At 40.0% G+C, this 15,277-nt stretch overlaps 1 long non-coding RNA gene across 3 annotated transcripts in view; it reads left to right on the forward strand.

Annotated features, from left to right (window-relative positions):
* The window catches only part of LOC116077863, a 66,402-nt gene that overhangs the window by 37,323 nt on the left and 13,802 nt on the right, over positions 1-15,277 (forward strand). The window contains exon 4 of one of the 3 annotated variants that reach the window (XR_004113357.1): positions 12,571-12,812. The exons of the other annotated variants lie outside the window; for them this stretch is intronic. This is a non-coding gene — a long non-coding RNA (uncharacterized LOC116077863). Of the gene's footprint in view, positions 1-12,570; positions 12,813-15,277 lie in introns of those variants that run through there. 3 annotated transcript variants of the gene reach the window in all.

The raw sequence follows: 15,277 nt of genomic DNA on the forward strand, positions 1-15,277 counted from the left end.
TAGACTAGGCTGAGCTTACTTGCAGTGAACCCCCTGTCCCTGCCTCTCTTGTGCTGGTGTGTCAGGAGTACCAGCTTGCCCAGCCCAAATACTATCTATCCATTCTTACAAGACAAGGAGAAAGCTGTTTTTTCCTTCATTAGATTCTTGCTAGATGCAAATGCATTTGAGTAGTTTTCTTGCTTATCGTCCTCCCAGAATCCTGGAACTCCTGGTGGGTGACTCATCGTAAGTAGTAGTTTTCAGCAAAGAAGCTACCTACCACCGTGCATCTACAAGGTTGGAAAGAAGGAATTATGAGGACCAGAGAGATTTTACTGGAGCAGATTCTTAAAACACAGACCGTGCAGCCTGTCTTTTCCCAACATCTGCCAGATGGGGGCAGTAGAAGAACATAGTTTGCTTACCTGGAGCCACACCAGCTCAAGTGTGGTACTGTTTTTATTAGGAACAATACCAAGTGTTTTGGGAAACAATTTTTGCATGTATTTCTAGGGATGGGGGAATTCTAGAATCTTCTGGAAAAATATAATAGTTTTAAAATGAGTTTTATTATTAGTTCTGGAGATTAGAGAGGATTTTTTTTTCTTTATCACTTTTTTTTTTTTTTTAAACCTTGAACGTTAAGGTAAAAAGATAGTTTGGAGGAAGCTAGGCAAAATAAGTTTAATTCCATAGTCCCTTCTCCAGCTTCTGCTCTGTCAGTGGTTTGTGCAGAGTTGAAAACTACTATTTTCAGAATTTGGCGTTGTCATCTGGGCCTCCTGACAAGACGCAGCTCACACTCAGCAATCCTTCAAATAGGATTCTTGAGTCAGCACTGGTTTTGCATGTTCAAGGGCACTGGTGGCTAGTTTCTTCAGGTTAGCAATCTGGTGAAACACCATCCTGCCGAGCGTACTTCCTAGAGCTCAGGCGGGTCATCCCACCTCTTCAGACTTCAGCCAGAACTGGAAAAGATAATCCTGAGGTCTTTCCAGGTCTGGACAGCTCTGCTTCTACAGAGGTAGTTCTCAGCAACTATGGCTAGCCTACTACTACCACGCGTGACAGTCATTACACATCGGTGTATGCAAGGGCTGGAGCTGCGTGTTTCACATTCCTTACGCTCTGTGATCTCTTAGTGGTTTGAAGGCAGCCGTTTTCAGCCTTGTTCCTGGTGAGAAAGCCGCTGATCAGCTCCATGGCAGCTCGGGTGGACCTTCCAGCTGCTTCTGTGAGATGGAATACTGTGATCTGGCTGGATTTAGCAGCTGGGGTCATTTCATACTACTCTATACTTCTTTTTCTTGCTTTTCTTTCTTTTTCATTTTTGAGACGAAGTCTTAGTAAGGAACCTTGGCTGACCTGGATCTTGCTACAGAGACTTGGATGTCCTGGAATTGGCCGTAATCCTCCTGCCTCTGCCTTTGAAGTTTACCGACTTAGCAGGTAGAAAAGCCTTTATTTCCTGTTTTACTTCCCTTCTGCCTAAGGCCCGAAAGCTCTGGAATGAATGAAGTTTTCATTGTAGTGCTCAGGATCTCTTCTGCATCAGTCCCTGATGTGCATGCTTGATGGCGGGCCACAATGGTAGCTAGCTCTACTGCTTACTCGGCCTATTGCATTTTCTAAATCTCTCAGGACCTTCTCCCTCGCTATCAAGTTATTACTTATCCTTCAATTTCCTTCCTCTTGCTTCTCTATTCTAGCCCTTACTAATAAGTTTTTCTCCTGAGTTTTTTTTATTACATCTATAATCTAGTTTATATGATTTAGAGCGTTGATTAGTTTTTTTGTCAACTTGATGCAAGCTAGAGTCATCTGGGAGAAGGACATCTCAATGAGAAATTCCCTTTGTTCTATAACTAGGACTGCGAGACATTTTCTTGATGGATGATTGATGTGTGAGGGCCTGGATCACTATGGGAGGTGTTACTGCTGGGAGGGTGGGCCTGAGTTGTAGAAGAAAGCTTATTGAATGAGCCATGAGGATTAAGCCAGTAAGGAGCACTCCTCTCTGAGGAGCACTCCTCTCTGATCTCTGCTTCAGTTTCTGTTTCCAAGTTCGTTTATTTTATTATTTTATTTTATTAGATATTTTCTTTATTTACATGTCATATAATTTCTCCTTTCCCAGTTTTCCCCTCCAAAAAACAAAACAAAACAAAACACAAAACTACAACAAGAACAAACCCGTTCCTCCCTCCTCCCCCTGCTCGCCACCCCACCCTCTTCCACTTACTGGCCCTGGCATTCCCCTACACTGGGGCACAGAACCTTCACAGGGCCAAGGGCCTCTCCTCCCATTGATGACCGACTAGGCCATCCTCTGCTATACACATGCTACTGGAGCAATCAGTCCCACCATGTGTACTCCTTGGTTGATGGTTTAGTCCCTGGGAGATCTGAGGGTACTAGTTAGTTCATATTGTTTCCAGGTTCTTGCCGTGAGTTCCTACCCTGACTTCCATTCAGGATAGACTGTAAATTCCAAGATTAAATAAACCCTTTCCTCCCAAGTTGCTTTTGGTCAAGGTACTTATCACAGCATTAAAAGCAAATTAAGACACTCATCATAATTTTTTTTATTTTTACTTTTGGCTTCTATATAAACTAGTTTTCTCAATGCGCACTACATGGGGGAAATGCTCAAGTTCACAGGCACTTTTTATTTACTTTAAGCCTCTGCTGTGAAGTGAAAAGACCTGAGGACTAACTTAGAGATTTTAATTATTTCTTTTTCTTTGTCTTTAAGGAAAAAGGTAGGCATTTTGTTTGCTTCACTCACTTAGAAGCTTGCAGAGAGCCTTTATGGCACCAGGAAAGCTAATCTTAGGGGCGTAGGCTTTCAAGTCAGGATCTGCTCAGTTTCCCTTGGTCCTGTGAGGACCTTAATGATGCTGCTAAGAAAGGCAAAAAGGTCAAAGGAGAGACAAAGTGACGTGATGATGGGAACAGTTATTAACGAGATGCTGCCAGGAGCCACCATGTGGTAAAGCCACTGGACACTGTAAGTCCAGGAACAAATTCCTTTTTGGTGATTTTTGTAAGGAACTAACCCTGCCATGAGCTTAATTCATTATCTTTAAAACTCATTCTGGCTTATGCTCTCCAGATCGTAAAACAACAAATTTATGTTGCTTTAAGCTATTGCTTTCTTAAAATTACATTTGTTTGTTTGTTTGTTTGTTTGTTTATTGTGTATCTGTATGGCTGCCATAGTGCTTATATGTAAGTTCAAGGACAGTTTGGGAGTTGGTTTCGTTTTACTATGAGAGTCCTAGAGATCAAACTCAGGACATCAGCTTGGTGGGACATGCTTCTATCTGCTGAGTCATCTCACAGGCCATCAGTTTTGTAGTGACTCCTTAGTACAACAGTAAGAAGCGTACACATGGATAAAGAGCTCCACTGGGCATACTCATTCCCAAGGCTGATGTGCAGGAGGAGTCCAATGGCTTATATTGAACTCTTATAGCTGAAACAAAGGAATTCGTCTCAAAGGAAAAAAAAATAAACAAGAGCGTGTTCTAACTGCTGTTGAGAATGTGTATTAACTGAGTGGGACAGGAGCAGTGGGTGACCAAACCTACATCCTATTGAGATTTTTCTCTATTATGACAAAGCATGAGGAATCTGAGGGGCTAGGTCATCACTTCATAGTGTACTGTGGGCATGGGCTTCCCATGGGATTCCTATTTGAGTATGTTCCTATGATGACTACTACTACTACTACTACTACTACTACTACTACTACTACTACTACTACTTTCCATAATAGAATTTTTCCTAATTACATCTGTTCTCTAGATACAAACAGGACCACCAGCAACTCTGGAACTAGCCGCTGTTAGCCACACTTGTGCTTTGTGCCATTCATGTAGTTTCTAAGCAGTAAAAAGTGACTCTGCAGCTGACTCAGCTTTCGATACCATTAATAAACCTTCCCTTGAGCTAGGGAATAAATATTCCCCTGGGAGGCATGCTTGGTTTTGGAGCACAATGAATAATGTAGAACGACTTGAGTTTGACAGTGACAAACAGAACCCATAGCTATTATGAGCTTTGCTGAAGAGCTAACAGACAAAACCATCCATGAAATTTTTTTTCCTGAGGACACGCTGGTGAGCTCATCCATCACTCCCACTCTGCTCCATTCCTGTCTCATCCCATGGGTCTTGGGTGCTAAATCAGAGGCCAAGAATCCCGAATAGCTGAGGAACTCACCTGGAAGACACTTAAGACAATGATTAACAACAAAGATTTGTGTTTATCAGCTCTCAAGTGCTTGTGGTGTGACCTTGGAGAAGTCATTTAACTTAGCAGAGCCATTTTCCTACTTACAAAATGGGTTAATTCCCGTTTCTCATGTGCACACAGGTTTTATCACAATATATGGCTCAAGAGAACTTGTCTAGACTTTTCCAGTTATAAGTAGCCAAAACATGTCAAAAACTAGATAAATGAGAGGAACATTTCACACATCTGGAAACCAGAAGGCCCATCTTTTGGATTTGGTATTTCGAAATTCCATAGTTCAAGGAAAGCCACTGAAGACAGGTTTTTTTCTTTTTTCTTTTCTTTTCCTCTTTTCCTTTTTTCTTCCTTCTACCTCCTCCTCCTCTGCTTTCTTCTCTCCTCCTCCTCCTCCTTTGTCTTTTTTGGTAGAGACTAATTAGCAATCATAGGGAGAGAATGAGCGCCCCCTCATTTTTTGCTTCTGGAATTACTGTCTACCCAGTCCTGAGAGACCCTGTCTTGGTTCCTGTTGTGCATCCCTGAATCCCAGTCACTTTAATCTGAAAAGAGTATGTACTCTGCTTATTTAGGCCTGCATGCAACACTGGTTCACATCTGTTTTGCTAGTGATATAATAATGAAAAAATGTAAACAAATTGTAACAAAGAAACTTAATCAGGTTCATGGTAAACTTACTTCCAGTAAAGATAAATGCGTAAATGATGCTATTAAGCATCTAACTCTCCCTGTGCCTCTGGACTCAGTGCCCTCATGCAATATCTCACTCTCAAGGCTTCCTTTTGCCCTGGTACTCAAACATTGCTTCTTTCCAGGGTTCTAGTGATTTGTATCTCACACCACACTTTCTTTATCAACACAAGTAATGTCTTCTGCCACTTTCATACAATTTCTGATATTAGTTCATTCTTACCCAATAATAGGCCATACACCTCTACTAGATCTTACTATATGTTAAGGGAATGGGGTCCGTCTAGTATGTTAAGTGAAACCATTCATCTAGAAGCATAATAAAGAGCAAGAGATGAATAACAGATGAAGTTGTTGGGAAAGGAGAGAGAAGCTGGAGAGAAACTAGCTTCTTCGGGCTAGCATTAACCTGCCCAGACAAGAGGACATGGCTTTTTGACTTATGAAATATTAATAGAAAAAAAAGAGAAAGGATGGAAGGTATATGCAAACACCTTACAGTATGTTTTAGTTAGTCTATTAGAATATTGTCTGTTCATTTAACAGAAATCAGAGTCCTTAAAATGATAAGGCTTCTTTAGTTTAACAAATATAATTAGTGGTCTGTGCAATCCTAATGAAGCTGGATTAAGTTCCTTATAAAAGTAGATGTGGGGAGGAGTTAGAAATGCCTCACTGTTTGCAGTGGTTTGAATGAGAAATGTCCCCAGTAGGCTCATACATCACACTTGGGCCCTAGCGGTGGGGCAATTTAAGAGCATGAAAGACCCTCTAGAAAGTTGAACCTTACTGGAGGAAGTAAGTATGCCACTGTGGGTGGGCTTTGAGGTTTTACAGCCTTGCTCCATTTCCTGTTTTCCTTCTCTGCTTCTTGCAAGCAGATGAAATTGTGATGAGCCAGCTTCCAGCTCCTACCACCATGCCTGTGTGTTTGCTGTGCCTTCCACCGTGATAGACCATATCACTTCTGGAACTATAAACTAAAATAGGTCCTTAACTCTGTCTTTGTCAGGATAGCTTACCATAGAAAAATAACCAATTGTCTTTGAGCAGAGACGTCCTCTGACTACTATCTTAGTGATGTTTTAAGGCTAATTGTACTTTCTACAAACACATTTTTCCATCTTGGTGTTTTTTTATTCTCTATCCCAAATTTGTTAGAGCTCTTTCTCTTATGATACCCTATCTAAGATCCTTTAATACAATTCTTCATGTTTTGGTGACCCCAAACTGTAAAATTAATTTGTTGCTACTTCATAACTATAATTTTGCTACTTTTATGAATTATAATGTAAGTCTGGAGTACAGGTGATATGTGACCCCTAAAGAAGTTGTGACCACAAATTGAGAACCATTGCTTTCAATCATTATTTCAACAGCTTCCTTGTGGTGTCGTCTTTGCTTTCAGCTACTTCAATCTACTCTCTTGTTGGGATCCATTTTGCGTACTTCTGTGAAAACCTGCCTGTCAGGCAGAGTTAAGTCAGGCCAGGGTCTACTGGCAGATTTCTTGTTCTGCTGATAAGAGGGGATATACTTGAAGCTCAAGGCAAGGGGCTGAATGTTCTGTTAATCTTGGAGGAAGGAACAAGGAGAAATAGGGTAGCCTCTGGATGGGTACAGATATGGAATGTAGGTCAGCCATTGTCTCTACTGGCTTGTGACTTTGTTTCCCACGATGCTGTAAATGATATAAACCCTAAAAAATTAAACTTGAGGCTGCCACAGTACTGACTGGATAGCCTCCTGATTTCTAACCTTTGTCTCTGAGTCTTCTTCCACATCTTTCCTATAATCCTTGCTCCCCGCTCAGAGGACTATTGGACTTTGTACTGGTGGGACTGGTACACACTCCTACTTAGAGAAGCAATGTCTCTTAAAGTCCATTTCCCACCTCGGTTAAAGTACTAAGACCTTATTACTTGCCATCATACTCTATACATACTAGGTTCCATCTGCCAAGCTCTTCTTCCTCTGGTTACTCTAGCAACTCGCATGTGTTCAGCTACAGCTTCTTTATGGCTTAGTCTATTCTAGCTCGTCCAACTTTAGTGCCCCATTTCTGGTTATATCCACTTTTAACTTGATTTTCTCTTTTAAATGACTCTTGCTTTCTTTCACAAAAAATGATGTCAGTTTGTAAGAATTCTATTCAAATTAGGAAAACACCTGAGTATTTTCTAAGCATAACTCTGTATTTTCCTTTAGAACAACTCAGTGGTGTACTGGATCTAGAACAGAATTGAACCTGTTCGAGAGAAAAGAAAAGCTGGTTAATGAAAGATAGAAAAGTGGATCACTTTCAGATCAGTCTGATTAGGGGTCCCTACTGCCTGAGTTGTTAATAGGAGACCAACTCTGTAATGGGATTATGATAGACTCACTAGAAAACAATGACTCTGCAATACAAATTTATCATTTAAAATTATTCTTTCTTAAAGCTTTGCCAATATGTCAGGATAGTAAAACAAACAAACAAACACTCCCCACCCCCAAAATCCTCCAAAATAAAAAAAATAAACATGTTCCAGGCTTCCTGAAAACTGGAAAATTAATTCATCACCCTAGAGAATCTATGTAAACTCATTTGTAATTGTGTTTCCAGTAAACTGGCTTTGGTTAATGATAACTTTGATGGGTCTATACTTTACTGTTATTGCTTTAGTAACTATATATCCATTTCCAGAAATCAGGTCACCTAGATGATTATGAGTCAGAAGTCTTTGTGACATGCTAAAGGGAATGTCTGTTTTGGGGGGTTTTCTAATTTTTCCCTTCTGTATCACTCATAGCCAGAACCTGTGCATATGTGTGTGAAATTCTTCACTTTTTTTTTTAAAGATTTATTTATTATATGTAAGTACACTGTAGCTGTCTTCAGACGCTCCAGAAGAGGGTGTCAGATCTCATTACAGATGGTTGTGAGCCACCATGTGGTTGCTGGATTTGAACTCAGGACCTTCAGAAGAGCAGTCAGTGTTCTTAAGCCCTGAGCCATCTCTCCAGCCTCCAACTCTTCACTTTCTGATTGGATTGGTGGGTAGGAGAAAAGGACACATTGAACTCATTGTTGAAAGGACAGTGGGAGAGTAGTCTGGAGAATGTGGCAAGGGGAATTATATGTTCTGTGGTTGGTTAAGAACTGAAAAACAGTGTGAATGTCACTGGTGAAGGAGAGAAGGGTAGGTTGAGGCTAAAGAGTATAAAGAGCTAGGCAGCTACGTAGATATCAGAATTTCTGGAAGTCTACTAACCAGGTTGGATGACTTTATCGATACAGGGAAAGCCAGTGAAAAGATTCAACCAAGGGACTTCTACATTTTTCTTTCTTTCTTTTTTTTCTTTCTTTCTTTTTTTTTTGTTGTAGTTTGGTACAGGGAGACAGAACTGGGAAGTATACATATAACAGCAAAAACCCTATTTGAGGATGATTGTAGTAACCTCACCAAGAGATACTGCTAGCCTAGAGAGGGGTAGTAGCTATGGAGACAGGAAAAGTGAGAGGCAAAAGATGTTAGAAGTAGACGAACAACAATATGAACTAACTAGTATCCTCAGAGCTCCCAGGGACTAAACCACCAACCAAAGAGTACACATGGTGGGACTCATGGCTCCAGCAGCATATGTGTAGCAGAGGATAGCTTAGTCAGTCATCAATGAGAGTAGAGGCCCTTGGCCCTGTGAAGGTTCTAGGGGATTGCCAGGGCTAGGAAGCCAGAGAGGGTGGGTTGGTGAGCAGAGGGAGTAGGGGAGGGGACAGGGCTTTTATTTTTATTTTTATTTTTATTTTATTTACTCATTTTTTTTTCAGAGGGGAAACTGGGAAAGGAGATATTATATGACATGTAAATAAAGAAAATATCTAATAAAAAAAGGAAAATAAAGATGTTAGAAGTAGAAGAGATAAGATGACAGAAGGGAAAGATTTGCAGGAGTGTGAAGAAAAGCAGAGTCAAGCATGACTGAGCTTTCTGGTTTGAAAAATCAGGCAGCGAAAAGATGATGCCATTTAGCCTGATGTCAATGACGGGAGGAACAAGTGCAAAACCGTAAACATGAGGTGTGGTGAGGGTACAGTAGCAAGCATTTCAAGCAAGCAGTTTTGGAATACCTGTCAGAAGCTCAGAGGGAGCCAGTCAGAGATATGTCTAGAAGTCCCCTGAAACGAGAAATGAATTAAAGCCATAGGAATAGGGCATGAACCTGGAAAGGGTGTGTGGAAAGAACAGATGTGGAGGAAGGATCAAGGTGAGGCTCAACAGCTTAGAAGGCTGGGCAAAAGAAATGCAGCACACCGTGTGTTCACACTATCTGTTGTATAGACATTGCTTCCCTCTCTTCCCTCACCCTTCAAATTTCAAGTTCTATGTTTGTCACTCTGGCTGCTTTCAATCACAGAGCTAGATGTTGACCATCCCTCGTTATTTTGCAGGTGCTCCGAGGAGCAAAATCCACACCTTTCCATATAGCCACAGAAAAGCAAACTCTGTTTTGCATCATAAAGCTTTTGAGTGAGAATATGTGGCAACGGTGTCTTCTAAGACACACTGAATGTCATCTAGATTATCTGTAATACCAAGCGCCATGCGAACAGTTGTTACACTTTTATGTCATCCTGAAGGGACTAAGGGATGTACAAGTAGCTAATGTCTTAGTAACTATTATATTGCTGTGGAGAGACACTATGACCAATTTAGAAAAGAAAGCATATTTAAATAGGGTCACAGCTTCAGAGGATTAGTCAGTGACCATTGTGGTAGGATGGTGGGGAGCATAGTGTTAGGCAGACATGGTGCTGGAGAAGAAGCTAAGCCCTTCTGTCTGATCTGAAGGAGAGAGAGAGAGAGAGAGAAAGAGAGATAGATAGATAGATAGATAGAGAGAGAGAGAGAGAGAAAGAGAGAGATAGAGAGAGAGAGAAAGAGAGAGATAGAGAGAGAAAGAGAGAGAAAGAGAGACTTTTGAAACCTCAAAACCCACCCCTAGTGGCATACCAACATATCATTTTCAACAAGCACACACCTCCTCCAGCAAATCCATATCTCATAATCCTTTCTAAACATTCCACTAACTAGGAACTAGTCAAATATATGAGTCTTTGGGAGCCATTTTTCAAACCACCACAGCTGCTAAACATTATTTCTTGGTGTATCTGTGAGGGGGTTTCTAAATGAGGTTAGCATTTGATTTATGTAGACTGAGCAATGAAGGTTTCACTGTCTACTGTCAGGAATGAAGATCCTCCATGCTCAGAAGATAATGAAAAGAAAAATGCCTGCCCCCTCATACTCAGAACAAAGATACACAACCTGTCAGAAGATATACTGGTTTTTTTCCCCAAATATTTCCTACCTGTTGCCAGATGGGGCTATGAATGAAGAAAGAACAGTTATGAAGGGGAGAATGGAAATCCTATGCCTTTTCCTCTGGGCATAGGGAAGAATACAAGGTGCTTATATTCTGAGTGAAGTCTCTGGACTCAGACGGTGCCACATCTTGACAGTGCTGTACTTCCCACTTTTCTGAAGGATGGTTGATTCTGCTGCCACCCTCATGGAGCTATTGCAAGGTTTCAGTGAGTGAATGTCTGAAAATCCAACAGCAGCGTCTCATTTCAGAAGTAGAGGCTTGTTCTTTTCCAGTCCTTCCATGTGGCTTTCAGGAGCTTAGTTCTTCAATTGTCTTTATCCACTGCCAGAGTGGAAATATTGAGAAAGAGGGCTTCTTTTGTTTCTCACTCAGAGAAGATCTCCATCTTGGAAGTGTCAAGTATGGCCTCTGCTTTTGATAAAAGTCATAGCACCTGTGTTCTAACACAAGATGATCAGAGTTGCTCCTTTTTGAGATTCTAAGAAGCCATGTAGCACTACTATTGTCAGTGTCTGGAATTGAGTATCGGTACCCAACGACTTCGAAGCTTTACTAAGATCTTTGCTTAGGAAATTAACTTAATACATTTCTCACACATAAAGCAGGAGTAAAACGGCAGGTGTCACTCCATATAAGGAGCTGACACAGAATGATCTCCAATGAGGCTTATTGGGATGAGAAAACCACAAGGTCATGATTTGTTCTTGAAGTGGTGAGAAAAGTATTAGACAGGAAAAAAAACCCCACAATATATGAAGATCTAAACATGGAGAGGAGCTTCTTTTTTAAAATTTTTTTAACTTTTTAAAATTTTTATTAGATATTTTCTTTATTTACATTTCAAATGATATCTCCTTTCCTGTTTTCCCCTCCAAAACAAACAAGCGAACAAACAAATAAACGAATACCCTGTTCCCTCCCCCTCCCCCTGGTCACCAAGAGAGGAGCTTCTTTAATAATGAAATTAAGCAATAGTTGACCAACACAAATGGATGCCATGTGTGTGTGTGTGTGTGTGTGTGTGTGTGTGTGCTTTTTGTTTGACTTTTTACAATTTTACCTAGAGATGTGGGGAGAGAGAGAGGGAGAGGGTGAGGGATACAGAGAGCATGCACAGTGGCATAAGAGGGGTTGGCGAGGGCACTGGAGACGTTTTAGAAAGCAGCCTTCATCTCCAGCCCAAATCCTGGAGCAGTCTCCTTGGGGAGACTTGATCTAATCCCCAGAAAAAAAGGTTTGGCTTTTTATAACCTTTTAGGGTGGAGGGAAGTTTCACATCACGTGCTTTAGTTTTGCACAGTGTATGTAAGAAAGCGCATGGAGGAGCCAGGTACTGGTTAGGACCCTAAGTCAGGGAACACTATTTGGCCACAGCATAGACTGTCTCTTGACTCTCAATCCCAGGAAGAGGGATGGCTTAAGCAGGCGGTGGGATCAGACCTGAGATGCAGGCTTGTGTTCTAACACATATCACTTAGAGGACAGTCTCCAGGGATAGATAGAGTTGTATTTCAGTGTTTGCCTTGGATACAAGAACCCCTAGGGATGATTCCTAGAACTATAAAAAGAAAACAAGAATGAAAAAGAAGGGACAACCTTTTCTGATGCCTAGCAGCTTCAAACTGTGGACCACACAATGACCACATATTAATTCAAAATGAAATGTGTAATGAATCTGAGGTATTTCCAGCAGCATTAGCCTGCACTGTATAATGCAACTTTTTTGCAGCTTTGGCTCTGAACAAACTTGTTTATGTTTTTGTACTGTGCATGCCATTATAACACCTAAAACCAACAACTGCCACAAACACCTTGGCTCAGAGCAGTCTACTGTGTGTTAGGAATTGCGGTGTTTTATTGAATGTACAAAGTTTTCTCATCTTATAGAAGCATAATAGTTTAATTGTAGAAACCAAAGACTTTTAATATGTTCTTACTGTCATTCTTCAGCAGGTATTAGATTTATGTGACTGTTTTCTTATGTTAAAATGTTTAATTAAAATCTCTTGTTTGAGTAGCTGCTTTGAGTTTCATAAAAATATGTTAAAGGCATTTACCTTGGGTTTAGGGCAGCATTCACCCAAGAGCTAGGCAGTGAGCAGCATACGCACCTTATTAATATACACATTTCCTTTAATCTTTTATATGTATATGGAATATATTAATATATGAAATACATAAATATGATATGTATAGCAAGAGTTGTTTTTAAAACATATTTCCCTATGACTTATTGCCTGTAATTATTATATTTGTGCATCTGTTTTATAGACCTATATACCTGGGTTTTCATGAAAACGTATCCAATGAAGAGGGGTTACAAGTAAAAAAATGCTCAAGCAGCTCTGTTGCCATGGATATGTTTTTGATGGGAAAAAAAGGACAAAAATTAAAGCACGTAAGAAGAACTATAAGACTATAGTTAGAAGAACTATAAAATGGGGCGAAGAACTCTGGGAGAGGGGATTGGGAATGGGGACAACATTTAGAATGTAAATAAATAAAAAACCTAATTGAAACTTTTTTGTTGTTGTTATTTTTTGTTTGTTTGTTTGCTTTTGTTTCATCTTGTTTTCTGAATCAAATGCAAAGTTTAGGGGGAGTTGTTTATGTGTGAAAAGAGAAGATGGCTCCTGTGGTTGGCCTTCAAGTTGGAGTCTATTGGCTTTTGATTGATGCATTGATTCTTTACTTAGCCAGATAAGTAAAAAAAAGTATTTATAATACAATGGAATGAAAAAAGCCTCCCCCAAATCTGACACCATTGCAACTAGGATGGCTCAAAACTTTTCTTTCAAAACAGTTCACAGGAGCTGTTTATCTCAAAAGCAAAGACAGGTTGATCTGCATTCTGCAGCCGACTGCCCAGAGCCTCTGCAGTGTGGAGATTTGAAATTGACTTTCTCCCTTGAGAGTGTTCCTTGGAAACAGGAGGGAAAAGAAAAGTCAGCTAAGCCAGGACATCTTTAAAGATCTTCCCTCTGAAGCAAGATACAAACCGTGCTCTTTAAACAATGTATTTCCAATCTTCTGAGGTGTGACCTTCCCTACTTTGAGTGAATACCAATGAAATCAATGCTCCATTGTGGGAGAAACAGAACCTCTGGGGCTCCTACGAAGACAAGAAAGGAATATATGAAAGAAATAATAGTGTTTCCTGAGTCTTTGGTGATTTTGCTAATTCGATGGATGGGGAGAAGGGAGGAGTTAACAAGACATTAACTTCAATCTTGGAATTAGCAAAAAATTATGCTCTTACCATAATATTTACATTCAGAGGTTCCAGGACAGAAGTATACTCCATTTTCATCAAGAGGATCGGCCTTCACACGTGATCTATTGTATCTATATTTTTACCAGCATATCCTTGTAAAGGACCAGTATATGGTGGGAAGAGCCAGGTTCAAGTCCGATTGTCATTGGTGGAGTTCAGTGCTCTAATCTGCCCGAATCTCCTTCCTTTTCAGTAAAACAAGGACAGTCAAGAGTTTCCTGATAATTAAAATAATGTATGATAGTCAATACACTGGAGGCACTTGTTTGTTGTAAAGATATAATGCTTGTTTTCTCTCTGTCCCTGTCTCTCCTGATTTTCCTTGTGTGCCACTTTATCACAGTTATGACAAACTTTCCCCTGGACCTTGAAGTTTCTCCTCTGGACGATGACTGGTTCCTTTTCATTATATTTTTAAGTGTGTCTGTTATTTATGTTAGAGCAGTTTTGGTACTACAATAGTGACTTTTATTTTCCTTTTAGAGTGGGCAAGTTATTTGAGTGCTTAATGTTTTGTTTGCTGTAAATTTGGGGACAGATGATTTTTTTATCTGCATTTTTTTTCTTCTTTTCTTTTCCTTTTTAAATTATTTATTCTTCTCTCATACATTATACCTTGGCCACTGTTTCTCCTTCTCCATTCCTCCCAGTCCTATCAGTAGTATGAGAGGTGAATAAACTTACTTTATGTGGTGAAGAAAAAGATGCAAACAGAAGACCATTTGAGGGAGATGCTGTAAATTCAAGTTTTACCCTCAGCTGCAGTTGATAACACACAAATGAGCTGGATTGTTAGTGCTTGTTGTCAACTAGGTATAAGAACTCATTTCATGTTGTGTCTTCCTCAATTCAGTTCTAATATTGGCTCACCCTTCAGCTGGCTGGGGCACATCCTTAAGTATGATATTCTTAAGTGATGCTTTGTAGACTGTATCCAAGCACAGTTTGATGCTCTCTTTACAGAGAGGAGATGGTTTAGATACCAAGTTACTGGGCCTTGTTTGCATTCTCTCTTTGAAATAAAATTTAGTGTTAACACTGGATCCAGCTTAGTTTTAGTTCACTGAGCAATCGGTATGCTTTGACTTGTATGAATTCCTTTCTATTCTTAAAAATCCTTTTAATTCCAAAATATTGGTCATGATGGTTATAGTTTATGGGTCTCTTGATTTTTCCTGGAATGTGGTATACACATTCAACCTTCACTCTCATACTTTTTTGAAAATTATGATAATGTATATTTGATTATATCTTTAATTATTGATGTTTTAGAACTAGAAACATTCCCCTACGTGTTTTGTGTTTGCCTAGAGAAATAATAAACCCATTCTTAGTGGTGTAAGAGTATTGTGTTGTATATATATATCATAGGACAATGTACTGTTTGGAAAGAAAACTTTCAAAGAATCACAGTTTATAGGGATTAAAGAGACACTGTTTTCCTAACAAGCTGAAAAATAAATTTTCTAAATTAAAGTTGAAAGCTAGGCATGGTGGCTTGTTCCTGTTTAGCTACTGAGGAGGTGGGGGTATAATCCTAGATGGGTGGCCCCAACCTGGGTAAAGTATTACATGACTACTGCTCTACAAGACATACCAAAGAAGAAGGAGGAGGAAGAGGAAGAGGAGGAGGAGTAGGAGGAGGAGGAGGAGGAGGAGGAGGAGAAGAAGAAGAAGAAGAAGAAGAAGAAGAAGAAGAAGAAG

Source organism: Mastomys coucha, unplaced genomic scaffold (assembly GCF_008632895.1).
Source record: "Mastomys coucha isolate ucsf_1 unplaced genomic scaffold, UCSF_Mcou_1 pScaffold5, whole genome shotgun sequence".
Taxonomy (NCBI): Eukaryota; Metazoa; Chordata; class Mammalia; order Rodentia; family Muridae; genus Mastomys; species Mastomys coucha.